The sequence below is a fragment of the Leptonychotes weddellii genome, chromosome 6, assembly GCF_054177405.1.
Source record: "Leptonychotes weddellii isolate Sample4059 chromosome 6, ASM5417740v2, whole genome shotgun sequence".
In the NCBI taxonomy this organism is placed as follows: Eukaryota; Metazoa; Chordata; class Mammalia; order Carnivora; family Phocidae; genus Leptonychotes; species Leptonychotes weddellii.
Genome location: NC_138374.1, coordinates 72,168,143 through 72,195,780, shown reverse-complemented (window position 1 = coordinate 72,195,780; position 27,638 = coordinate 72,168,143). Strand labels below are relative to the sequence as shown.

At 39.3% G+C, this 27,638-nt stretch overlaps 1 protein-coding gene and 1 long non-coding RNA gene across 3 annotated transcripts in view; both read right to left on the bottom strand.

Moving 5' to 3' along the window:
* LOC102740208 (protein kinase cGMP-dependent 1) overlaps nt 1-27,638 on the bottom strand; it is a 914,142-nt gene that overhangs the window by 432,397 nt on the left and 454,107 nt on the right. The window lies entirely within an intron of this gene.
* Nucleotides 7,459-27,638, bottom strand: part of LOC145722246 (uncharacterized) — a 21,765-nt gene continuing 1,585 nt past the window's right edge. Inside the window, exon 2 of the long non-coding RNA XR_014146366.1 lies at nt 7,459-27,556. This is a non-coding gene — a long non-coding RNA (uncharacterized LOC145722246). The remainder of the gene's footprint in view (nt 27,557-27,638) is intronic.

Here is a 27,638-nt window from a genome sequence, read left to right as displayed (position 1 = left end):
GGCTCACAATCCAAAAAGCAACCTCTGCCTCATCATCTCTCTGGCTGTTTGTAGACAGACCCCTCTTAAACCTGCTATATCTCCCTCGACACCAGGACTCCCCAGCCCAGTACATTCTGCTCTCCCTTGAGTGTGCCCTAATTAAGGCTTAATTTACCTCCAGAAGGATAGTGCAGGAAGGAATATTTTACTTATCTGTGGGGAACAAATTCAGCAAGCAGGTTCCTTAGCAACTCAAGAGTTCACCTTATATTGAGAATGATTATAAACATACTTTGGGGATCATTCTTGAGAGAGAAAAGGAAGTTTAAAAATCATTATGCTTCATTTAAATGGGTTGGGTCATCGAAAGAAGACATCCAAAGTGCTTAATATATGAACAATAAATGTGCTATCTGGTGCTTATTTCTTCTCTTTAAAATAGGGATGATTCATCACAGATCCCTTTTACTTCATACATAATGCAAGCGAATTACTGGTTCGCCGAGAGTGGTTCCCATTTTCTATGGCTGTTGTCGACGGAAACTTGAAATCTGCATTTTGAATCCTGGCAAAAACAGAACAAAAATGTAGGGAGCTAGTAATCATCCTCAATTGATATATTAATGAATTAGCCCTTCTATATATAGTGTAGGCATTCTTCTTGGTGGATATAATTTACTGCAAATATAATAAGAAAATATGTCTATTGAAATATTATTCCTGCATGTAATATTGTTAATGCCTAGAAATGCTCTATTTTTCCTCTCTGTTCCACTTTTTCATTTCTTTCTTTCTTTCTTTTTTTTTTTGAGGGGCATAGGGGCTGGAAATCAAACTGACATAGTTTTCTGAGATTGAATATTAAATGTTACTGAACAAAACCTTCATTGATAAAGCAGAGCTCACTTGGCAGTTCAAGGCAAATGATCAAGAAAAAGTGTCTATAGGGAAAATTGACATTTTCAGTCAGTTTGGGTACAGCAGGAAAAGATTATTATGAGAGAGAGAGAAAATCGAGTACCACCCGCTTTCTTTCTATTCGCAGAAAAGCAGGGAAGATAGTAAGTACTCTGAGTTATGGAGAAAAAAAGGGAAAATAAAAATTAATGTATCATTACCATTGTATTAAATGAAGGATCTATCCTTTAGATAAATTCTCATTACCTGGTTATGATTTTCAACCAGACTAGTCTCTACAGAGTGCCGTATGACCCAGCACCACGGGTTAAATTCAAAGCTAACAGTCTGTTGAAAATTATTGTTTCAAAAATTTATCATTTTCTTTGAAGTCTCCTTAGGGGCAGGGGTTAGAGATAGAGATATGTAGATCTCATTTCACTGCCAAGACTGTCAACTTTCTGAGTGCTAGGTTTATGTATGATTCATCTTGTGTCCCCCAAAGTTCTTGGAATTGGGTCTTGTTAAGAGGAGGACTCAATCAGTACTTAATGAGTGATAAATGATAAATGATGGAGGTAAGAGATTACATGGTTTTAAAATGATCTTGACAGATTTAAAAACATTACATATAAATATGTGATTTCCTAAAGTAGAATCTACAAGGAAAATTATTTTTTTTTATTACAGAGAAAGATAATTTCATAACAAAGTACAATGTGGTTGAAAATAAGACATGGGCTTTCGAATCTGGAATATGCATCACGTGAAAACATACTGTGCAATGTGGCAAGTATTTTTAAATGAACAAATCAGCTCTGTAAACGTTGGGTGGTTTCCTGTAATGTTCCAAAATATTAAGCAATATTTAAGATGCAATAGAAGTTAAATGTATCTTTCAAAATGGATTGAAATTTTTATTATCAAGAGTGCTTGCTTTATTAAAAAAAAAAAGTTCTTTTTTTCTTTTCTCTCTTTTTAAGTTCCCAATGAGCTAAAAATCATCAATGAGGAATGTTAGAATTACAGTGAGCTCTTCCAAAAGTCAGCAATATTTTCAGACTATTAAATAATTTGATGGCCATTGAAACATTGATTTGGAGAGCAAATAATGATCATTAATAGTCCAGCTCTCTTTTTCAATGAATAAACTAGAGACACAGAAATAGTATGTGGTCAAGACAAGTTCCCTTAGTTTTTTCGTGACTAAGCTCAAAGTACCCTTGGTGTCTTCCTACAGCCTGGGACACTCCCTTGCCTGCTCCTGAAAATACCTTCTCTCTCTCTTAATCTGTGTCTTCAATGACTTGCTTTCTGTTGAGTCATCCCTGTTGGAATACAAACATGCCCCAAGCTCCTCTGTCTTCAACAATTCTCCCTTGGCCCTACCTTTCATTTTAACCATGCCTCCATTTTTATGTTCTACTTGACTGTTGAATTTTGAGAGTCTTCTGTTGGATCACTGTCTCCACTTTCCATCTCCCTTCCTCTATGCTTTGCTTCCCTCACCAGTAGTCAGCATACTAGTGCTTACAGGGTTGCTTTGAAGATTGAATATATTAATATATACAAAGGGCTTAGAAACGTGCTGAATCATGATAGGATTCAACACATATTAGCTACTATTATCATTACCAACATCATCATCTTTGTATTTCTATACTAAGATCCTTGTTAAAGTCCGTGCATTTATTACCAGAATGTGTAGCACTCAGGAAACACTGTTTTAGGATAATAATCAAAACATAATGGGTTAATAATTACTGAGTACTTTCTATTCAGTAGGCCTTTTTGTTAAGAGCAAATGCAGTCCTCATTTTTTTCTTTCCAGGGAGCTGCCTATGGGTGCATAGCATTGCTAACTTCATTGTACAGATGAGGAAACCAAGACTCATTTGAGCAAGGGTAATTTTCCAGGCATCGGGAAATGATTCCTTAACGCACACAGACTTGAAAGCTTGATGTTGCATTTCTATGAATTAGATGAAATGTTTCTTCTGTCCAGACATCACATCCTCTCATGAAGCCATCTGACACCCCAGAATTTTTCCAATTCACCCATCACTGTAGGATTTATGCAGGCAGTTCCAAAATGGACAATACAGGGGGCTTAGAAATAGAGGAAACCACAGACATTGGGAATGTGTCTTAAAGCTGAGTTTTCATAAAGGTTTACACAAATCTCTTTAGCTACACCTCCAACAGAAGAATATGTAATATATAAAGTGATTGCTTCCTCCCCTTTTTCCCTTTTAACAGATTTGCTTTTCAGAGCTAACCACCTTTTAAGTTTATAATGTTTCTTACCATAAAGTTTAAGTCTAAAAGTTTACATATGCAGGTAAAAATCCATATGCTTTTATCAACACAAAGAGTGTCTGCCTTAGAAACATTTATATAAAGCTTTTATGTGTCACTGAGTAAGACAGTGATGATCATAAAGATGACAAAAATGTGAAGGAGGACAATGAGGAGGAGGAGGAAGAGAAAGTTAATCCTCACAACCATCAGAGGTGTATGTCAATGTAATACTTATGTTCCAGATGAAGAAACAAATGTAAAAAGATCAAGCAACTTGCTCAAGGTCAGTCGTGTTGGGATTGAAGTCTGGTGGGCTAGCTCCACAGACCATGTTTCTAGCCAACAAAGTATATTAGACTTTGGAGATTCCCATAGTACCACATGCAGATCTGCCTCTTTCTTTTCAGTGGCTGGCCAGAATTCAGTCTCCTGCTATATCCATCATGATGTCATCTGGCTCCTAGTGGTGGGCATGCATTCCCCCACCAGCATTCCCCCACCAGCAAACCCACAGGGGTTTTCAAAGTATTCTGAAAATTATAATATATGAGAGTTCAGGCTTGATAACTGATTTTACCCATATTACACAAGTCAAGTCAGATGAAAGACTTACTGAATTTGTTTTATTTTTTCTAAAAAAAACCCTGAATAATTAGTTTCAATTACTTATCTTCTTCATTGCAGACATCAAGATTCCACTTTTCTTAAATATACATTTTTCTCAGCCCTTAATCCTAGAAAGCCTAATAGACAATACTCAGCAATACTAATATTGATATTGATGTATCTGAAACTTGCATTCATACTTTATCAGGTGCTCGGAAGATTCTGAAGGAAAAATAATCAGTACTTGTTTTTCTTTTGTTTTTGTTTTGCCTAATAACTGGTGCTTTTTATATTGCAATGCCCATCAAAACAAGTTTTTGCAAGAACACCATGACATAGCTATTATCAGTTAATCATACTCCAAAAAATTAAGATTTCACACTCTAATTAGAAAAATTGTGACTAATTCGTCAGTGGATTCTGATTCACTAATATATTCACATCATTATTAAGCTGCTCTTTATTCTTCAGCATAATCTATTTTCTTGAAATGATTTTCAGAAGAAATTGAACTCAAAAGAGAACACATTTATATACAGTTCAAATATGAAATATATAAAAATGTAAACATATAGGGCGCCCGGGTGGCTCAGTTGGTTAAGCGACTGCCTTCGGCTCAGGTCATGATCCTGGAGTCCCTGGATCGAGTCCCGCATCGGGCTCCCTGCTCGGCAGGGAGTCTGCTTCTCCCTCTGACCCTCCCCCCTCTCTCATGTGTTCTCTCTCAAATAAATAAATAAAATCTTAAAAAAAAAAAAGTAAACATATAAAATGCTATTGAAAAAACTTTTAATATGGTCTGAAACACTATACCTGACTACCAAGTGTTTCATGGATATCAGTAAACATCCCTGCAAAATGTAAGCTTCTTTAAATCTGCCCTGGATCAAGAAAGTCATAAAAGCAAATTCTATGCATGTGAATAGAGAGCTGATTTTTAATTTATAAATAAAATGGTACAGGAAAAAAGATAAACATTTTACAACTCTGTGTGCTAAAAAGCCTTAGAAACAATGGCCAACTTAGGGGCACCTAGGTGGCTCAGTAGGTTAAGCATCTGCCTTCAGCTCAGGTCATGATCTCAGGGTCCTGGGATGGAGTCCCACTTTGGGAGCTCCATGCTCAGTGAGGAGTCTGCTTCTCCCTCTTCCTCTGCCCCTCCCTTCTCCCCTCCCAGGGGCTCATACTCTCACACACACACTGCCCTGAGCAGGGAGTTTGCCTTAGGGCTCCATTCCTCTGCCCCTCCCCCTGCTCATGTTCTCTAAATAAATAAATAAATAAATAAAATCTTTAAAAAAAAGGAAACAATGGCCAACCTAGTAGCAAAGGGCATCCCTAGGGCTCAGACTGTGGGTCTCTAAACAGAAGAAATTGCTGATTCCAGTGTGGGGCATGAAACATACAAGATGAGCCGAGACCATCCTATCATATCTGATAATAAGGAAACTGTTCAAGACTCTAGATCCATGTCAAAAGAACTCAGAATTAAACTTGAATAGGCTCCCACTGGCGTAAGTTGAGACAATTTGATCATTAATAAGAACTGCAATGAATTAAAACATAAGAAAATATTTAAATCCATAAATTCTCTTGGTAGAACTATTCCATGTAATAAAGAAAGAAGGATAGAATTAGAACATCTGAACTTCCAATATCTATCAAATGATAATATTTTTAAAGGTCTGATCAAAACTTCTGATGGATATGTGTGTAATAAATTACCATGAAAATTCAGAAAACAAGAAAGTCAACAAGTCTCAGGACACTTATATTTCCTACACTGGAGCTACATCTTTTTCCCATTAAAGCCATGTTTTACTTAGAACAAAATTATGTTTTATTAAGTGAAATAACATTTAGAGAAAACATAAAAGCAGGTAAAAGCACCACTGGATAAAATCACTGGTGATATATGACTAAATATGACCCTCGTGAGGGGAAGACAGACTATCTAAAAATTATCCAGCATTCCATTGACTCACACATAAACATTTAATTTAAAAAAATTAGTTTTCATCACTACATCTTAGTAGTTCTGAAATCCCTGGCCTTTTTTACCAGAATGAATTAACCGATGGCTTTAAAAAGGAGGGGGGGATAAAGCCTAGTGATATTAAAAAAACAGAGAGTTAAGATAAGAACACGGATTACTTTAGTTTCAGAAACTGTTTTTTATTGTGATTTCAGGGAGCTCAAAATACAATTTGGATTGAGGATAACTAATTCTTTCAGGGTCAAACAGAAATCCAACGTTTCCAGACAGCCCAGTTTGTTTGATCAATAAGTTCCGGCTGGCCCCATTGTGATAGCCATTTAATTTGTTTTATGTCCCACATGGCTCTTTGTCACAATATAGCCCATCTTCAATTAGTCCTAGGTAAGATATAGACCCCTCCCTCTCCCACTCTCCAAGAACTGCCGTGACTGAAATATTATCAATATGCACAATCAATAGATCCAAACTTCTAAGAAAGTTCTTGGGATTATTCTAAGACAATACTATACATAAAATGTGACTGCCCTGCATTCTACTGGTGGGTCTTAAAAACTTACCGGTATATCTAGTAGAGATGCAAATTAATTTTTATGTCTTTGTCCAAAGAATGGGGAGCTGATTTCTTAGCTGGCCGCTGTCCATGGAGGGATTCATGGGGCAGAAGAGGAGAGGAATAAATTGATGAATGAATGAATGAATGAATGAATGAATGAATGAATGAAATCAAGGGGCCTCATGTGAACTGAAGATAACCAGGTGTCATGACCCAAGGATTATGATCAATCCAATGCTCTGCATCATCACTGCAATGCCTTGCCTTGAACTGTTGCTTATATATATTTACTTAAACCTGTAGTTCGAGTCTTCCCAGTAGACTGGAAACTCTGAAAGCAAAGGCCTTCCCTTCATAGTCTTCCCATGTGTGACAATCTGTATCACATAAACATTTACAGAAACAAACTTATTCTCAATTACGATCTTCTCTAATCAACAAATATTATCACTAGAGGCCATGTTTCCATGGTAACCATTACTCTGTATCAAGATATGAGCATTCCTATTGTTGGGCTGTGCAAATGCAATTGTTTTGCTTTATTTTTACTTTTTTTTGTTGTTGATTAGCAGAAGGCCCTACAGAAAAGTGGGGAGTGTGGGCTTCAAAATCAGACTCTCTGGGGGCACCTGGGGGGCTTAGCTGGTTAAGCGCCTGGCACAGGTGATGATCTAAGGATCGTGGGATCGAGCCCAGTGCTGGACTCCACACTCAGCTTGGGGTCTGCCTGGGATTCTCTCTTTCCCTCTCCCTCTGCCCCTCCCTCTGCTCATGTGCATGCTCTCTCTCTCTCTAAAATAAATAAATAAAACCTTAAAAAAAATCAGACTCTCTGGATTTGAATTCTGATTCTTTTATACATCAATGTCTATATGCCTCAATTTATTTACAAAATGGGGTATAGAAACTTTAGAAGTTTTTGAGGTTTAAATAAGTTATATAAAATGTAAAACAAAGTAACCGGCAAAGCACCTGCTCAATAAATGCTGTTATCGTCGTTGATTTACCTCAAGTTTGGAATGCAAATATTTCCCCTCCTGCCGTCTTACAATTTGAAGAGTAAGCCCCTCATTCAAGTACAACAGTACAGTTTTGTTTTGTTTTGTTTTTTCCTGGTTGATTTTAGCCCTAGTCTTAATTAGCAATCTAGATCAACTTTTAAGAAGAAAGAGAAGTTTTTTGAGTAAAGAAAAAGGAAATAAATACCTCTGGGGAAAACACATTGGGTGAGGAGTCAGATATGATTCCTTTACATTTAAAAGAAGAGGAGAGATGAGTCCAAAGGATGGTGGGAGGTTATCAGAGTGGGCCAATATAGCGAGAAGATCACTTGGAGGTTGTCTAAGAAGAGAGAATTCCCATTGTCTCCAAATAACCAGTGATTAGACATGGCAAGAGACTGCCAAGACGGGAGGTATTAGAAGTCTGAGGAACATGTAGGAATCACATCATCACCCACGGAGTATCCAGTTCAGACTCCAGCAGGAACACTTTCATCCCCTGGAGAGGACATTATTACTTTATCATCTGCTACTTTACTGGTACACTGAAAGATCCATCACCCAGGAGTTGGCTCAATTTCTTTTTCATTTTTTTTTTTAGCGAGGGAAGGGGTGGGGCAGAGTGAGAAGGGGAGGGAGAATCTGAAGCAGGCTCCAACATGGGGCTGGATCTCACGACCCTGAGATCATGACCTGAGCTGAAATCAAGAGTCTGATGCTTAACCGACTGAGCCACCCAGACATCTTGAGTTGATTCAGTTTATAATAACTTTACGTGGACCACTCCCTAGCCCCCTCCATGAGCCAGGGCATTTATAAACCCAAGAAAGGGAGATTCAGGACAAGTAATGTGGGGGTGCAGTGATGATCTCTACTCATGTACTCTTGAAAGCTGAAGTCAACTAGCTGCAAAGCCCTTGAGCCCAAAGCCCATTGTTTCACATCTTCCTTCCCTATCACTTCTGGGATGCTAACCTAGGATAATTAAAAAAGAAAAAAATCTTGGCAGTTATTTGTGACTCTTTTAATTACTCATATAGCAGTATTGTAAAGATTCTTTTTCTTCTGGTTTCTCACCCATATCCTTCATTTATACTTTGACTGACCATTATATATGGCATGCATTTGCCAAATGTGACAATCTTTTACAGTAATGTAAGTACACAAATTCAATAAACAAAAAGGACGAACGTGTGGAAAATACAAAAAGGAAATTTGTATTTAGAGAGGAGACAATATTTTATCTCATATTAATGTATTTTATTCCAATGGAATGTAAAAAACAGACGCAAAAATCTACTGACGAGTTGCTAAGCGCAGAATCAGAGAACTTTGCAAGTTTAAGAGCTACATGGAGCATTTGTAACTATTCACTTGAGAGCACCCTATGCCTAATTCCTTAAACTTGAAGGACTCAGTAACCTGAAAAAAAAATCAAAGCTCAGACCTAAATCTCCAGAGACACTCTAAAAAAGTAGTCAGATGATTTTCGTATTTTTCTTCAAGCATTCTTTTCTCTTTAAGAAAAAACATAATTCATAGCTGCAACAGGACAAGTGGGAAAGATACCTAGAGTAGTTAGTGCTAGTCAATCCTTGATACTTAATTTTTTTTTTCCTATTTCAGCTAGCTAACATAATTTTTGCATATATAAACTCCAGCAAATCAGAGAAGGAGAAAATAGGAAAAAAAAAAATCAGGACTTGGGAAGAATACAAATCAGCTTTTGTCTTGTAGCTTCAGATTCTCGACACTGTCCCATCTGCGGGAGTTTATCAGGACCTGCTGCTGGTTGAGCAACCTGTGTTTTGGAAGTTCCTTAATACATGTGATGATATTAGAAGCAAGATGGCTTCGTGCACTGAAATAAGACTCTATTTCCCCTTCTGATGGCTTCTCCTGGCTGAGAGATACATTGCAGGTCATGGAGAGTGTGGTAGAAATGAGTAAGGCCAAGTCGAGGGTGAAGACCAGGTCTGCAACAGCTCCACCTCATTTAATCCTCATAAGGACACCTTGAGGAAGGTACCCGGGGAGCCATTTTGTAGATCTGGAGACTGAAGCTGAGAGGGGTCACTGAGCCGAGGCCACAGAACTAGGAAGAGGTCACAAGCAAAGGAAATAGACTCCTGAATAGAAAAATGATGAATTTAGATGCTACCTAAGACTCAGAAGCTTTATCAAGTAAATCAAATGCTTTATTACGGAAACGCCTTTTCCTCATGAATTCTTCATAAAATAATTTAAATAAGAATCCCTATATCGACTTTGATTTGAAATTAGTAGCATAAAAGGCTTATTTCTCATGAGTAATTTATTCAGTTCCTTTAACTGAAAAGTGAAAGATAAGAAGTCTCTGTTTTTAAAACTTGGCTTCCAGGAAGCTCAGAATTAACTTTAGCTTTAATTTTTTTTAATTTTTTTTTTAAAGATTTATTTTTTTTTGAGAGGTGGGAAGGGGCAGACGAGAGAGTCACAAGCACACCCCACACCGAGTGCAGAGCCCCACATGGGTCTCGATCCCACGACCTCGAGATCATGACCTGAGCCGAAACCAAGAGTCGAACGCTTAACCAACTGAGCCACCCAGAAGCCCCAATTTTAGCTTTTAAAGAGTGTTCTCTGTCTTGCTCCAGTCTTTTTTTTCCCTCCCCCATGCCTTGTTTTATATATGGCTTACTTAAAGCTTCAGTCCTCGCCTCTCCTAAAATACGTTAAAATAATTTTTAAGATATAACTGCTGAAAAAGTCCAAGGCAATTTCTTAAGATAAAAGGGTACACCACTTAGAGGCAAGCTGCAGTTTACCTTCCCTGGTCTGTGATGTGTAAAGACAGCTGCTATTCTTTCTGGAGAACTTGAGATATTCTTTGCAGAGGCATGGCCTTGTCTGTCCCCACAAGCCACTTAAGCCATGTCTGGTTCATTAAGAGGGGGCATACCTTCTTATACTTAATCTTAGTTCACTCTCTTCTTTTCATTTAAATGGGAAACTGTGCTTCCAAGGTGTCATTATTTCCAATTAATTACCTGAACTGAAAAATTAGTGCATCCTGCTTCTTTCCTGTCTTCAGGATTCTATTCTCATCAGGGACAGGCTCTCCGGCCCATACTCCTCATATCTTAGCTCTCCTGCTTGTATTATAACACGGCATTGCTTGCTCATCTGTTACGCCTTTCGAAGGAAGGCGGCAGGTGAAATACACAAAAACCAGGGACAGCTCAGTCCAAAAAAAAGAGTCAATGTTCTGTTTGTTTTTTGGGTTTTTTTTTTATAGTTTCTAGGTTAAAAAGCATTTAGCATAGCAATGATTTGATGAATGAATAATAATAAAACTCAAACACATATCAAATATTGAAATGTCAACAATACATTTTTTTCCATGTGACTGCTTAATGCACAAAGGGCACCTTTCTGCTCACCTCCAAGCTCTAGACATCACAAGCTTACTCATTTTAGAGACACTTAGCCCTGCAGGGATTGCTTGAACTATGTACTCGTGCCTGGGATTTCAAGAAAGGACTTCCACTGTTATTCTAAGAAAAGGATTCAAAATGGAGTATACATATCTAAAATAATAAACCACTGCTTGTCGATTTTTCAAATACTTCACAGAAAAAGAGACACAGTAAGACCACGGTATTCTATTGTAAAAAGTTCATTAGTCCTAGCCAACGCAATTATAACTGTAACTCTAGATTGTTTTGATCACTTTTTAAAAAGTGATTAAAAAGATCAAAAAAGTGATCTTTTAAAAAGATTTTATTTATTTGAGAGAGATAGAGAGAGCATGAGCAGGGGGAGGGGGAGAGGGAGAAGGTGAGGCAGGCTCCCCACTAAGTGGGGAGCCGGACATGAAGCCCAATCCCAGGATGCCAGGATCATGACCTGAGCCGAAGGCAGATGCTTAACCAATTGAGCCAAACAGGCGCCCCCGTTTTGATCATTTAATTGGTGAAAAATGCACAATCCTTACCTCTGGGCACATCAGTGATCACTCATCTTTTTTCCCTTCTCACCTGCCCATATTTAGCTACCTTCATTAGTTCATATTTCCAAGGGCCCAGGCTGACAATCACTTTCCCTGAGAAGGTTTCAGAAGGAAAGCCTGAAATATGGATCCCCATACTGAATCATCACAAGATGCCCAGACACCAAGCTAGGCACTATCTATAGCCAATTCAACTTGTTTCTACCTTAGCATTTAGCAAAGGGCATCTTGTTCTATACATTCAAGCTTTTCCTTGAAAAGAATAGAACTCAAAGAAAACCTCTAACTAAATCACACCATCCTCCCAGTTTGCTACCTATCACGCCAAAGGCTTCAATACAGTTGAGAACAGCCTAGAAGAAAGAAAAAAGAAAAAAGAGGGAAATCTGATAAGTAAAAAGTCACAAAGAGCAACAAACAGAATGAACCAGGAATGAAATAGATCCTTCAGTTCTGGATGGGCAGGTGAGTGAATAGAAAAAGCTCCTTTCACGTGCCTGGGTGCAGTGGTCCCAAAGCGTATCCCAGTGCCCAAAGCTTATCATCCCACATGCAATATCCAAATCACTCTAGGCTCTTGAGGTAGCCTAGAACCATTAGTTAACTAAGTATTTATTGAGCACGGTTCTATGTCAGCCATGGTTGTCTTCTCATGGAGAAGGTATTCAACCCCAGCCAGCTCACTCTTGCAATTTCCATTCCAATTACTGAGTACTATACATGAATAAAGTATAAAATGAATAACTAATTATATAATGAATAGGGCTCAAATATTGTTTCATCTAACCCTGTTAATTTACAGAATTATGACAAATCAATGGCTTTGATTTTGAATACGGCTAACTACTGGTGAAGCTCAAGGCAAAAGCTAAGGTCTTCAAGGTCCCACAGAGATTTCTCAGTTGTCAAATATATTCATAAACCAATAAGAAGGGTGTGATTGTTAAAAAAAATATGCAAACCTGCACATTTAAACCCTTTTCCCTTCTATAAAGAACATTAGGCAGCTTAGAGTTTAAAAACAAAATGAAAATCAGACTAAGCCACCAAACAGAAGCTCCCCATCATTCACGACTTAATGAATTTCTCTTAAATGTTGAGTTTTCTTGTGTGTTACCATCAGGTATTGTTTTTGCCTAAGTATGTATTTGTTTCAGTAGACTTATGAAATTCATTTTTGCCCTGCTCTATGAGCTATGCAAATGCTTAGAAGCTGAAGCTCTGTTATTTTTACTCTCTTTATTTTGTGACCTTGAACTATTTATTTAATATTGTTTAGCTAAATTGTTTCCTTGTCTCTGAAGTATCTAGAGAGGCCAGATTGAGCAATTGGCAAGTGATAAACCAAGTGATTAATTTAGACCCATAATTACTATTGAACTGATGAACGAGTCACATGCATCCTACACTGAGTTTCTTGGAAGAGAGAAATAATGTGTTAAAGCAATTCACATGAATTCATACGTTGTTTATATCAATGGTGCCAAAATGGCCATCTGTCTAGGGCGTTTTTTTATCTAATTATAATCTGGCACATTGGTTGGTTTTTCTTGACCACCGCTCAAGTACCAGTCAACAAGTGTCTTTCATGGCACATTATCCACAAGTGAATTTTGACCATTGACATTTTAGGAGGTGGAAAAAAAAAATCTGTCTCTAAATCCTGACTTAACCTTATATTTTCTTTTTGATCTAGGGCAATTTTTACATAATTGTGAAGTTTCTCTACTCACTTCGAATACATATCTTTACATTAAAAATGGTGTTTTATTGGGTTATGTTTACATATGGCGACTGCATACAATCTAACCTCTTTTATTAAAATAAAGTCACTATTGCATTATCTTTTCAATCTATTTCAATCCAATTCCATCTAATTTATGTTTTCATGATTTCTATTAGTTGCTCCTGATAGAGGTATTACATTCTCTGCACAGTATCCAAATGCAGGACAGGCTGCTATATTCTGTACACCAGCACAACTTCCTGGTGCTCTTACCATTCCTGAACACTGCTTTATAATCTTACCTGGAAACCACACAGTTGTAATTTATTGTGACTAGTGCAAAGCTAATGATTAAGGATTGTCAGTACTGCCCAAAATAGAAGGATCCTTATTTTAACCAACTCATTGGAGAAAACGTCCAAGCACATTAAGGGGAAATACTCCAGGATTTGGGATAAGAACACAGAAAACAGACCAGATCAGATTAGATTATGTCTCTTCCCTGCTCTAAACCTGGAATGGCCCTCCGTAACTACATAATCAAGTTTCACATCTGTAGACTGATATCCAAGGTCCCCCTTGACCTGGTCTCAATTATAGTTCCTCATATACTCAACCCTCCAATCATACCCAATTAGACCATTTTAAGATATATCGAAGCCCACAATATAACCATAGAATTGCTTATACTTTCCCTTCCCTTACAAATGTCCCTGTCCTTTTCTTTCAAAATACTATTCATGCTACATTGTCTGATTCCTTACCATGACCTCCGTAAAGCTTTTCTAGTACCTAGGTTAGGTGTATTGCTCTCACAGAGTTTTTTAAAAACCCCAATTAAAAGCATGTATTTCATTCCGCCTTACTGTCACCTCATGTACTCCCTTCTCTAGTCTGACTGATAGGTGACCAACCACAGAAATCTCCAAAGGCTCTAAAACACCACACATTGGTGAGCAATATATTGCTATTAAATTAAGAACTGGGGATGCTACTCCCTTAAAGAGGGGTTCCAGAGCACTTCACAATTTCTCATGAGCAATGAAAAAAGTTCTGTATGTTGTTGTTGTTGGAAAAACCTACAGCTGAAGGGTCATCAATTGGCTAAGTTAAGTTTACAGATAAATTTTGTTTGGCTTGTGTTGTGTCCAAAAAATATACTGAGCCAACATTTTTCAGCCAGGAGATTTCTCATTAAAAAATCTGAATTTTGCTTCTCCTGAAAAAAATCTGAAACCGCTGGGCCTGACTTCCCAAATAACAATCATCTGGGGAGCTGGGTGGAGGGGGAGGGCTGGTTAGGCAGGTCGTGCAGTCTCCATTCTGCTGCAGATAACACCAGTCTCCTTTGTCCCCATGATGAAGGGCCAGTTGCCATTTATTATCACATGCCCTCCTTTATTTGTTGTTGTTGTTTGTTTTTTTAAGATTTTATTTATTTATTTGAGAGAGAGAAAGTGAGTGAGAGGAAAAGGGAAAGAGAATCTCAAGCAGACTCCGTGCTGAGTGCAGAGCCTGACATGGGGCTCGATCCCACCACTGCGAGATCATGACCCCAGGGGAAACCAAGAGTCGGACGCTTATCCAACTGAGCCACTCAGGCACCCCACCCCTGGTACCTTTTTAATGGCCCATAAATATGTCTCTGTTATCAGAGATCTGTTAAAAGTATTTTAAAAATCTTTTTAAGAATGCTTGACCAGGAATGCCATGTGTTTTTTCTTAATTCATTATTTATATGTGCCTTTGAGTTTGCAGTGATTTATATTTTCCTCTGCCTCAGAACGTTCAGCTAAACTTTTTGAAGAGCAAGAATTTGTTCGAATAAAGAGTAAGCCTACCGTCACTTTCAGGTTGGTAATACCATGATACTGATCATTTTATCTTAAGGTAGAGTACAAACAGAAAGTCAACAAAGTAGGCGTGGAAGGATTCAAGGGAGTTATTCTTCTAAATATGTGAGTGGCTGCCTCTAGACCTTCACTCAGACCACTGGGTGTGAAGTCAATCCCGTACCCCAGATGGGCAACAACTGGAACCCCACAACCTCTGTCTGAATCTAAAGGTCTGCTGCCAGCCAGGATCCTTTACTCATCATAGCTAAGCAAAACTGGTCCAAATCTAGTGATAACAAACTAAATGCAAAGATTACATGATCTTAAAAACATGGCTTTTTACTTGGACGTCTCTAAAAGAAGGACTTGGACAGAAGCAGGCAACATTTGGAAATTATTAAGGCTCCAAGCATCACCCTTATAATGGAACTAATTTAACTATTCTTTTCAAAAGGAAACACTCTGTCATGAAGGACTCATCATGTTCTGAATTACTTGTACCAGCCAAAAGGGGCATGCATGCATGGATCAGTAGGCACAGCTCCACCACATGAGAATCAGAGACCCCGCATTAAGGCAACCAGCCCCCAGTTCCACCATTAAAGAGAGCATGTTTTTAGCTACAAGCATAACTCTGCACTCAATTTTACTTCCCATCTAAAATGTTTTATTCACAAAGTAATTAGAAAACACCTTACAGTGACGGAAAATATCAACTCAGTAGGGGAGCACAGATAGACAGGATTAACCACATAGGAAACAATTTGAATGGATGATAATGTGAGAACGGAAAGAGAAAGCAAAATTTGATCCTGAGCTTTATGCTCCTAAAACTGTCTGTACTTAATTGTGGTGGGTGTACATGCGTACATGTGCACACGTTCACAAAAGCATCACAACTCTACATAATTCAAAGACCAACTAGTTTCCAAGTTTCCTATAGACAGAATATTTGACTGATAGCATTTTTTTCCCATTGCGTCTTAAAAATGACTTATATATCCTTTAAAATCATATGAGGGGGCGCCTGGCTGGCGCAGTTGGTTAAGCATCTGACTCTTGGTTTCAGTTCAGGTTGTGATCTCAGCGTCGTGGGATCAAGCCCCGACTTGGGCTCCACGCTGAGCACGGAGTTGGCTTACTTTCTCTCTCCCTCTTCCTCTGCCCTTCCCGCTTGTGCTATTTCTCTCTCCCTCAAATATATAAATAAATCTTAAAATCATGTGAGGTAACTCTTTATAACAAAACACCATTTCTTCTCTAATCTGCTAGATTTTATCCAAATAGTAAAGCAATCTGGGATTCTAGGGCAAAAAAAAGAGGAAATTCTAATAACCTGATTTTCTGTCCTTCAGAGCAAATACTATTTTGATCTAGAGCTCCAGCAGGAAATAGATTTTACACAATGATTTAATATACACATAACTGAAACTAAATTTAATGAAACAATATTCTTAGTGATGCTACATTTCTATATTTCAGTTATGTTCCATTCTATTTCATAAAAACAAAAATGCTAGCTATTTTTGTATCCCCCACCCACCCAAAACATGATTTTGTGGCTCAGTAACATATCATAACTTGCAGTTTGAAAACCTTGAAAGTGTTTTACTCTCAGGCACTTACCAGCATGGTCTATTTAATTTATAAGGTCATTCGGGAAAATAGGAAAAATTAAATGTGGTGAATAAAAATATACATGGTAGGGGCACCTGGGTGGCTCAATCAGTTAAGCATCTGCCTTCGGCTCAGGTCATGATCCCAGGGTCCTGGGATCGAGTCCCGCATCAGGCTCCCTGCTCAGTGGGAAGTCTGCTTCTCCCTCTCCCTCTGCTGCTCCTCTTGGTCCTGCACTCTCTCTCTGTCAAATAAATAAATAAATGCTTACAAAACATAAATAAAAGGGGAGACTGATGGAAAGCCTTCTTCCAATAAAATTATCCAGGAGTGAACTTAACTCTGATTAGTTAATCCTCGAGATGGTGCCAACACCAGGTTTAGCTGAGCTAGGAGTAAATAGTATGGGAAGAAAGTATTGCATAAGAACAGAACACTAAATAGCTCAAAAGAAGGGATGGATTGTTTCTCTATAAAATATCAAAAGCAGAAAAATATGAAAGTCTACAAACTACTGCTTATTGTTATTTGTAGATTTTTTATGGATTGCTTAGATAAAAGTTAAATTCAAAAGAAACAGAAGTTTAAGGAGAAAATTTTCTACTTAGAGATTGTCACAGAATGGCTTTCAACCGTTTTGTTTTAATTACAATAGGACTTTGTTTCCCCAGCAATATACAAGCCGGATTTTTAAAACAATATTGGTTCTTTCTTGAGCACAATGTCTAATAACATACTTTGTGCTGAGGAGCTCCTAATCACCAGAATAAAAAAGGTATTTTCTAAAACAAAATTATACATTTCACACTTCATGCTCAATATCAGATTATATATGTAGATATAATACTATTTTTAAAGAAAGATTTTATTTGTTTGTTTGTTTATTTTAGAGAGAGAGCGTGAAAGAGTGTGTGCAGGGGGAGGGGCAGAGGGAAAGGGAGAATCTCAAGCAGACTCTGCATTGAGCGTGGAGCTGGAAGCAGGGCTCAATCTTACCACCCTGAGATCATGACCTGAGCTGAAATCCAGAGTCGGATGCTCAACTGACTGAGCCACCCAGACACCCCTATATATATAACATTGTTTATATATAATATATATTATGGAAGTACAACTGACACACAATGTTACATTAGTTTCAGGTGCACAACACAGTGTTGGACAAGTTTATACATTATGCTGCACTCCCCACACCAGGAGCTCGCATCTTTCACCGCACAACACTGCTACAGTGCCTTGACCACATTCCCTGGGCTGTGCCTTTCATTCCCCCGGACTGATTCATTCTGTATCGGAAGCCCGGACCTCCCACCCCGCTTCAGCTCCACCCCCTCCCGTCCGGCAGCCATCAGTTTGCTCTCTGTATTTATGGGTCTGTTTCTGCTTTGTTTCTTCATTTGTTTTGTCTTGTAGATTCCACATATGAGTGAAATCATATGGTATTGTAAATGCTCACTGAAGAATGAGTGACTCTCGGGCATCCAGTTTTCCCAGGGAGTCCTGCTGCTTTATGACTCACATAACTGGTGACCAAGTCATTCCCATGACCGTGGGGAATACTTCTGCCATATAGACCAATAAAATGTGAATTTCCTTTCCTTTGTGGCAACTTGGATCATATAAGATGCCTGTAAATACCAAGATAAGAAACAGCATTTGACTTCAGCAGTGTTGTGTTGCCAGTAAAATGAAACTCCCATTATAGTTTCAATCTTAGTGGTAAGCAGGTTCTCAGTCAATTTCAACGGGAAATAGATTTCACGTTAGATGAACAACAAACTCTACGGGGATCTAGGTGGGGAGAGGAGCGACATAAGTTGGTGTTGGCCTGGCAGAAAAGCTGCTACCTTCTGATTAGCTCTGACTATTGCTCATGGATGAGGCTCCTGGAGGTTTGTATGATCATAGTATCTAGAGACGACAAAGAAAACGTAGCCCATGTACTCCCTTAAAAAGATCTAATAGCAGGGTGCCTGGGCGGCTCAGTTGGTTAAGCACCTTCCTTCGGCTCAGGTCATGATCCCAGGGTCCTGGGATCGAACCCCGCGTCGGGCTCCCTGCTCAGTGGGGAGCCTGTGCTTCCCTCTCCCTCTGCCTCTCCCCCGCTCGCTCTCTCGTGTGCACACTCTCTCTAATAAATAAATAAAATCTTTTTTAAAAAAGATCTAATAGCTTTATCAAAGCAGAATTGACATACCGTTAGATTCTCCCATTGTAAGTGATTCATGATGCAATGATTTTTAGTGAATGTACAGACCTGTGCTACCATCGTAATCGCCAATTTTAGAGCATTTCCATCACCTCTAGGAAACAGCTCTTGCCCATTTGGAATTAACCCTTATTCAGCCCCCAGGAAATCATTAATCTTCTCTCTGTTTCTGTGGGTTTCTCTTCTCTGAGAAAGCATTTTACATAAATGGAATTATATAATCTGTGATCTCTCTCATCTGGCTACCTGCACTTAGCATAATGCTTTGGAGGGTCACTTGCTTTGCTGCATGTATCAGTGAATCATTATTTTTTATTGCCAAATAATATTTAAATATGTGGGGATATCACACTTGGTTTATCCATCCGGCAGTTGAGGGACATTTGGATTTTTTCCAGTTTTTGGCTACTGTTAACAAGGGTGTCATGAACATTCTTGTACAAGTGTGGACTTCTGTTGTCATTTCTCTTAGATACCCATAAGTAGAGTTTCTGGGTAATATGGTAAATTTATATTTAAAATTTTAAGAAATTGCCAAACTTTTTCCCAAAGTGGTTGGACCACTTTATAATCCCACCAGCAATGTATGAGAGTTCCCTTTTTGCCACATCTTCTCAACATGGTTATTGTCTTTTTTTTTTAATATTACCATTCTAATCCACATGTTCTTAAGACTTCCTCTTAAGTATTTTCCTGTACTCTAAATTCTGGAGTATATAGTATACCCTACCTCTCTAAGAGCCAATTAAACAGACACAGCTCTGTCCTACCCCTAAATTGATTTGGGGGATAAAGTATGATTAGAACGGGAAGCTTCCAAGCAATAAAATAAATGGGTCTTATTCCAAATACATCCTCTTATAGATAATCCGAAATAGGAAATGCCTTTGGTTTCTTTAAAAGAAGCGGTGCACAGACACCAAATGGAGGTTATGATCCTTTGCACTCTATGTGTATCATTTCTCACCTGGCATATAAGATGCAGTTGTATGGATGATCTGTGCCTTGTAGAAAAATAGAAAACGATGCCGCAGAAAATAAAAACCCACCATAATCCCTCCATTTTCATTTTGATAAATTTCACTCTTTCTTTTATCGACATGTACATGCATTTTACATCTGCTTTCATCACAACTAAGATTATGCTTACATGCTATTGAGAATCCAGACTTAATATAATTTGGTCACTTGACAGAGTTAGAAATTTTTGTGAAACCTGGTTTTAAGATGGTATAGCAGCTTGTCATGAGAATATACCATAATTTAACCATTTCTTTTTGTTCAACATGTTCTAATTATTCACTGATGCACGTGACGCTTTGAGGAACATCTTGTACCCATGACTCCAAACCCCACGTGAGGAGAGGCACTGGGAAGTCAGATCTCCTCCAGAAAAGGACAATGCCTGGGGATCCTGAGAACGCTCAGCTGGAAAAGAAAAGCCTTGAAAGACTCTGCCAGATAGAAAAATTTGAAGTGGTGACACAGAAGAGGAATTAGATCCTAAGAAGTTTCACAGATAATAAGCAAAAACAGCAGTATTTGTTATAAGGAGGCAGATTTCTGCTCATTACAGAGAGTAACAAATGGAAGCCCATACAGAAGGTGCAGCTTACTGAACAGCTTCCACCCGCCTCAGCATCAGGGGTATTTGGCAGAGAATAGGGTCTCTTCTCACACCATAAATCCTGAAAGAACACTTCTGCCCAAATCCCTCCATGAGAGGAATTGGTCCAGGACCAGGTGTGCATCCATCACTCCTGGCAGCCCTTGGGCGCCCTCCTCCATCTTTGGGCTTGTAACCATCTCGTGACAGAGTGGAGCCCCAAACCTATTAGGAGTTTAAAGAAACTTCAATTCTCCAACCTATGAATCACAGGCCGGGCGTGACCTAGTCAGGGAGGCACTTTTCTGTCATTTAATGCCAGATTAGGGAAAAATGAGTGTTTGATGGACAACCATGGAACTCTTACAAAGTTTCTGAATGACTCATCAGCCCACAGAGGTCCATGGTCTGTGGGATGAGGTACAGGATATATTTTTAAGAGAGAAAAAAAGCAAGCATAAGAACAACAGAAATCGCATGGCAATTCTTGCATTGCTTTTCCAAGGGCACAGAAACAGAACACCCAATAAAACAAAATATCAGCACCATCCGTCAGAGTGGCCAGCAGCTTTGGGGATGCACAGGGAAGGATAAACTCTGTAAAGAGAAAGATGCAGAAGAAAGTACAAGAGGCTTAGCAGATGTCTGTGTGTGAAGCAACGTGAAAATAAGCAACTCTTGGAGAAGCATTTCCCCTTTTCTTCTGGCTTTTCTCTGGCAACAGGATATGCTTTGTATGTCACTGACTGGTCTACAAATAATCACATAGCATTTTTTCCTGAAGAAGTGGGATTCCATCATAACACATGAAAAGTGATGTCGATTATAGTGAGCTATGGTGTCACCTTAGGGACTTTTTACTAAAAGTTGGCATCCAGAGTTGAAATCACATCAGCTCTACTGTGTTCAAAGCAAACTTTTTGAGAAACCTATAACAATCAGACAGATTTCAGTGTGATCTGACAGACCTCTACAGGTATGGAAGTATCTGTAAATGTTCATACATACGACAGACAGGGAAAATGTTTCTGTTGACGGCGATGTGTTATGTGGGTGTTTTAACTGAGAGAAAATCAAGTACTTGTCCTTGTCATTTACCAAGCCAGCTGTGGGACTCAGTCTCTGTCCCATACATCAGTTTTACTTTGAAGAAAACATATTTCATTTTCTGGTAATGGATGAAAAGAATCTCAGCCATGTATGTGAAATGGGGTAATAAAATCACGTTGAAAAACTAAGGATATGTGTGTTCAAGACCTTGCTGTTTGGGAAAGTGAAGCCCAAAGCAAATAATTTCCTCAAAAAGATCTGATTGGCTTTCTGATACAAGTCAGACAGCCAGCAAGCACTGTCCTTGCCCACACCCTTTGATAATTATGGCCAGATTTTCCATTTATGCATCTCCGTGGAGAAATACACTATATACACTTATTGAAAAGTTCTTATGTTAAATGTAGGACTTAGCAGCATATCATGTTACTTATAAATTAGAGTTTACTGATTTGTCTCAGACATAAACAAAATATTTCATTTCCATGACCATTTTTAATTAATGACTAAGTCTATAACCAGCAAGTGATGCTAGTGTAGACTCCCGGGGCGGTCCTGAAAGCTTAAAGTTTTGATGACTGTTTGTCTTCAAACAGAGTTTCCACGGTCTTTCAAGTTGGGGAAAGTGTGGGATCTGTTGTGAATATAAAGCACTCCCTTAGAAGCTGCTCAGGATCCACTGCTATCTGAAAATGCTGAGTAGGATGTTTTCTCCATGAAGGTAAAGAATCCCAAAGGCATGGGACCGAGGCCTCCAGTTTCCTCCTAGTCACTGACACAAGCCCTGCAAGGTGACCTGAATCTTGAGGACAGGGTTCATCCTCATTTTCAAACTGATACGACACAGTATATAACTCTGCAGGGCATGGCAGGCATGCCTATGAATGGATTTTGTATATTTCCTGCAGGGGCACACATTTCCTACACTTTAAATGGCATCAGATGTGGCATATAACAAATAGTTGGAAAAGAAGCAAATCCAACCAGAGTGAGGAGAAATGGAAAGGAATTTTCAGGGCTGACGGCAAGGGAACCAAGCTGATCAGGGTAATAAGTCACATTTCAAACATTTTCTTTTCTTTCTTTTTTTTTTTTCCCCCAAACATTTTCAGTCACTTTTGATTCTGGTGCCTAAGCAATAAACTAAATAAATCAAGAGCCCAAATCTGACTTAGAAAGCTGTGGCTAGGAAATTTCAGTTAAAATACTATTCTCTCTTTCCAACAAACAGGCTACAAAAGAAAAAACAGGTTTGCCAGATCTTAGGAAGTATAAATACACCAAAGGTGAAAATGATTCATTTGTGTAGCTTAGATGTAATCAAATAAAATTAAATAGATATAGAGAGCATTCAAAACAGCAGACCAAACTGACAGAATTCTAGAACAAAATGAAGGTAACATTCCAAGTCAGGTTATTAAAGAAAAAAGAGAGAGGGGGAGGTTTGATTTTTCCCTCATTTCAAAGAGAGGTTTAGGTCTCTGAAGGGATGAAAAACTTGGCAAGATCCTTGCACAGATGCTGAGCGAGAGAAACAATGTTGCTCTAGGGGCTTCAGGGGCCCCCCGCACTGCATCCTCCTGGTTAATTCCCTTAGTTGTCCCTGAAATTCTCAAATGCCTTTTCAAGACAATGCATCAGGAGAGAGTGCGCAATTACATGTATAAGATAAAGTCTGTGATATAAAGACAGAGACATAAGGAAAATATTCTACAAAGTGATACAACACCAAAAGATTTTCAGGTCTTAAAAAAAAATTTTAAGTAGGCGCCACACCCAGCATGGAGCCCAATGTGGGGCTTGTACTCATCACCCCGAGATAAGACCTGAGCTGAGATCAAGAGTTGGATACTCAACCAACTGAGCCATGCAGGTGCCCCTAAAAAAAACTTTTTTAAGTGTAAAGGGGTCCTGAGACCAAAAACCTGGGGAAGTGCTGATCTCTAATTTCAAAACTCCCACCCAAGAGAGATAAAGTCATTCAACTTTAGGAGAGACCAGTCTGAATGCAACAACTGAATGCCCCTGAGAAACAACTAATGAAGCTTCCGAGGATTCGAGCCACTCAGTAGCATTCTAGCCAGTAACAAAGAAAAGCGGGTCCATCTTAGCATAATGGTTAAGAGCACATGCTCTGGAGTTGGAGTCGATTCCAATCTATGATCCGTCATGTCACAGATGAGGATATGGGGTCATTTCCCCTAGCTTACTTAGGACAGTGAGATGCCCTGATTCAATCTGCGATCCCCGGCTTGCTGTGCAGCACTGAATAAGTTAGGTAACTTCTCTGTGCTTCACCTTCTCATAGGTAACATTGGAATAATAATAGAATCCAACCCATGGAATCATTGAAAGGATTATCTGAGTTATTTGATGGAAAGCTCTGGAGCAGTGCCTGGAACAGATTAAGTACCTAATATGTACAAGCGACAGAGATGAAAATGAAAGTCATAAATGATAGGGTGTGATGCTGGTCCTAGAAATTATGGCCTGAGAAATACAAGCCTTTAGGCCTCAAGTGGCTTCAAGGAGGAGAGCTGAGGGCTGCATCATCAATGCATTTTTTCTTTGAGCTAACACTGTTCCAAAAATGGGGCAGGGAGAATTCTTCATGCCTCTAAGCCAGGAGATGGTCAGTGACCTATGACTTCAGCATCTTTGCGAGAACAGAGAGTGATTGGCCATATATATTTTTTAATTTTACTTTTATGTTCAAAGCCATTTTAGGTGTTACTGTCCAAGACTGCCCCTGAGAGACTCCTCAGGTTATTTTTCGAGACTTTCTACAATCTTCAGTTCAATATGACAAATACTCATAGAATATCTATTATGCCAGACATGATGCTAAAATCTGGGATGCGCACTTCCCTATATTCCAAGTTATTTTCAAGGATTGATCTACTCGAATCAAGTGTATTAGTGTCTGTTGAGACAGAAAGGGGGGAAATAGCATCTTCTACACATAACAACCATTCAGATAAATACTCTGCTCGTGAGAAGATTTCCATGAAAAGATTTCAACTTGTCACCGTTGAGTTTGAATTCAAAGTCTCACCTAAAAACAACTTCCAAAGTTAAAGAAATAACTGCAAATAGGATGCATAGACGGCAAAGTCAACTGATATCTCTCTGGTAATATCTTACTAGACGACAGTGTGTTTCTTTTCTTCCCTCTCCTTGGATACACCACCACCAAGTGACAGGAAGTGACCCACTTGCACATTTATGAATGCACTTTATGACATTCCTGATAGCAAATGGCAAGTTACCCATGACCTCTAAACTCCTTTCAATCTTGATTGCAGGGAATATGTAAACAGCATCCTTCTCCCTGGCTTGGGTGTCCTGTCTGTGATGATAATGCAATCATCTGCAGAAAACACGCATTCCCTCATTAGCGTTAGAGCCCTGGGAGACTTTCCCAGGGAAAGGCGACCCAGGGGGATCCCTACACAGCCATCAAAACAAGAGGGTTAGGCTTGGCTGATTTGATTGGATCTCATGTAAATGTCTTATGTCCCCTTATGTCTTATTTGCAGAGTCTTCAAGGCAAAGTCTCCTGACTCTTTCAAGGAATCCCCCCAGCCTGGCTCTAAGCAAAGAGAATGTGGAAAAATCAGACCCGATCAGAATGAAGCTTCCTGCACAGGGCGGTTAGCACATTAATAGCAGGGCACCAGTCAGGGATCCATGACCCGGCATTATCATATGCCCACCTCTGTCGTATATGTATGTATTTCACTTGGGACACTGACTTCTTGAACTCCTCCCTTTTGCCCAAACCCAACCACCCAGCCCTGTTCATTTCAGCAAATGATTTATCAAATCAATCCCCTTTCCTTGTCTTCTCCCTCACCATTTCCTCTGTAGCTCTTCTCACATCTAGCCTGCTTTTCCTTCCCCTCTTCTCCCACTGATTTTAAACATCTAAATTATTTGAGATGCAAAACGGGCAATGCCAGTCCCTTGCTTAAAACATTCAAGGGCTCCCTAGTTCCCAGAAATCCAAAACTCTGTACCATCCCTACATCCAAACCTGCGTAGTCTTCAGTTCCTTCCTCCACCAAGTAGGGACGATAGTAGGGCTTAGCCACAGAGTTGTTATTAGCGCTACAGTGAGTTTATACATACAAAATGCTTAGAATAGTGGTCAGTATACATTAAGAAATAGGTCTCTCTGCTATGATGATGGAGAGGATGATGATGACAGTGTTGACCATTTCTCTTGGAGGTATGGCTATGGGCTCTGGGGATGGCTCTCTCTCCCCATATCATTTTTTTTTAAGCCCTGTATTTTGTCCTGAAGCACTTGGAATAACCAGGCTTAGCTTCTATGACCTAAAAATATCAGTTCCTGGACCATGACCATTCCCAGGGTTATTGCAGACCTCAGAAAATAAAGGCCAATAGTCCTAGGGGCATCCAGCATAGCAGCGGCATAAACCTCAAGTAGAAAAACCAAGCTTTCTGCTCTTTTGCTTCTTGCCAGCAATCTCTAGGTTTCCTTAATCTCCAGAGCCAAGGAGAAGTCTCGGTTTTGAGACCATTCCACATTGACAAAGCTGCTATAATGAGGGACTCAGAACCAGAAAAGATGTCTTCTCTTGGAACAGATATAACTGCATTGAGGACAGAAAGGTCACTGATTCAACTGCAGAAAATCCTGGACTATCAGACACAGCTGAGTGATGATCCTCTCTCCTGATGCTGAAATATTCCGTGTCTGTGGTCCCACACTTGCATTGTCTGGGTGAAGGTTAAGCCTTTTGCCCTTTGAGCTGGATGTGTTTCCACTTTGTAAGCATCACCACTACTTTGCTTGATTAAAAGAAAAAGCAGGCAATGTATAGAGGAACAGGGACTTTTATCATTTTCATGGGTTTCAAAATAGTTGGACCAAGCCATTGGAACTCTCAAGTCCTTGCAAAACTCAAAGTGAAAAGATCTTCCAGCAAAGTGTTTGAAAATGTTACCTGAATTTGTGTATTAATTGGGACAAACTCTACAAAACATTATTTGGAAAGGGAAAGAAGACCAGTAATATTTTTTTTTTCTAGTTGTGTACTCCCAATACAAAGAAACATTATGGGCAGTTACTAATTATATAAATGGGTTGATTCCACAAGTTGCTGGGGTTTATTTGTTTTTTGTTTTGTTTTTTCTGTATCAATTATCTGGACTTAGAATTCTCCATGCACCTTCCCTCCCCAACGAAGATGGCGGATCAGGATTCAAAGACCAACATACACTGCTACAGAGGCAAAGCACAATCCTAATTTCAACCAGAATTTCAGACATTTATCTCTCTTCTTCCCTTTACCTCAAAAGAAGGGGGTGGGGATCCAACTGGCTCAGAGCCAGTAGGGTAGCTCCTGATTAATATTCCTCAGTGGTATGGAGAGAGCCAGGGTGACCTGTGGAGGCTGGAAGCCCTAGGCAGAGCTTGCCAACTGGACACTGTCATCAGTGTTCCTTTTCCTCTCACCCGGGTGCTGTTGTGAGAGCCCACTGCTTTCAGGCAAACAGGGAAGGGCAGTTTTCCTTCCTGTTTTGGAAGGACCCCCCTCATACTCTCGGTTTTGCTTCTTAGCCCACAAAGTCTGAAACACTATCGAGCTCTTTATAGAAACATATGCCCAGCCTGTTCTAGATCAAACTTACAAAGGATGTTTAAAAATTAACTACCTCTCAGGGCGCCTGGGTGGCTCAGTTGGTGAAGCGCCTGCCTTCAGCTCAGGTCATGATCTCAGGGTCCTGGGATCGAGGCCCGCATCGGGCTCCAGCCCCGCATCGGGCTCCCTGCTCAGTAGGGGAGTCTGCTTCTCTTTCTCCCTGCCCCTTGCTCATGTTCTCTCTCACTATCTCTCTCCCTCTCTCAAATAAATAAATAAAATCTTAAAAAAAATTAATTACCTCTCTACTCCTATGTCCCTGAAAATAAGCAAAAGCCGTTTAAGTACTGGCACGAAATTAGTACCACACGCAGAATCCCCTTCCATTACTAAGGCATTTCAGCGAGAGTATACTAAGTGAATGTGCATATTTAAAGGCCATTTTTACCATATAGGATGTTTAGGACAAAAATGGTTTCAGATCACTGTTAGAATTACTAGGACTTTTCATCAGCAGAACACTAAGGCAAAAGCCACCCCCACCAGGGTCCTCTTTAGAAAGCTGCGCTACCTGTGAATTGTGCAAGACTGTTGAATCTCAGATCTGTACCTCTGAAACAAATAATGCAATATATGTTAAGAAAAAAAAAAAA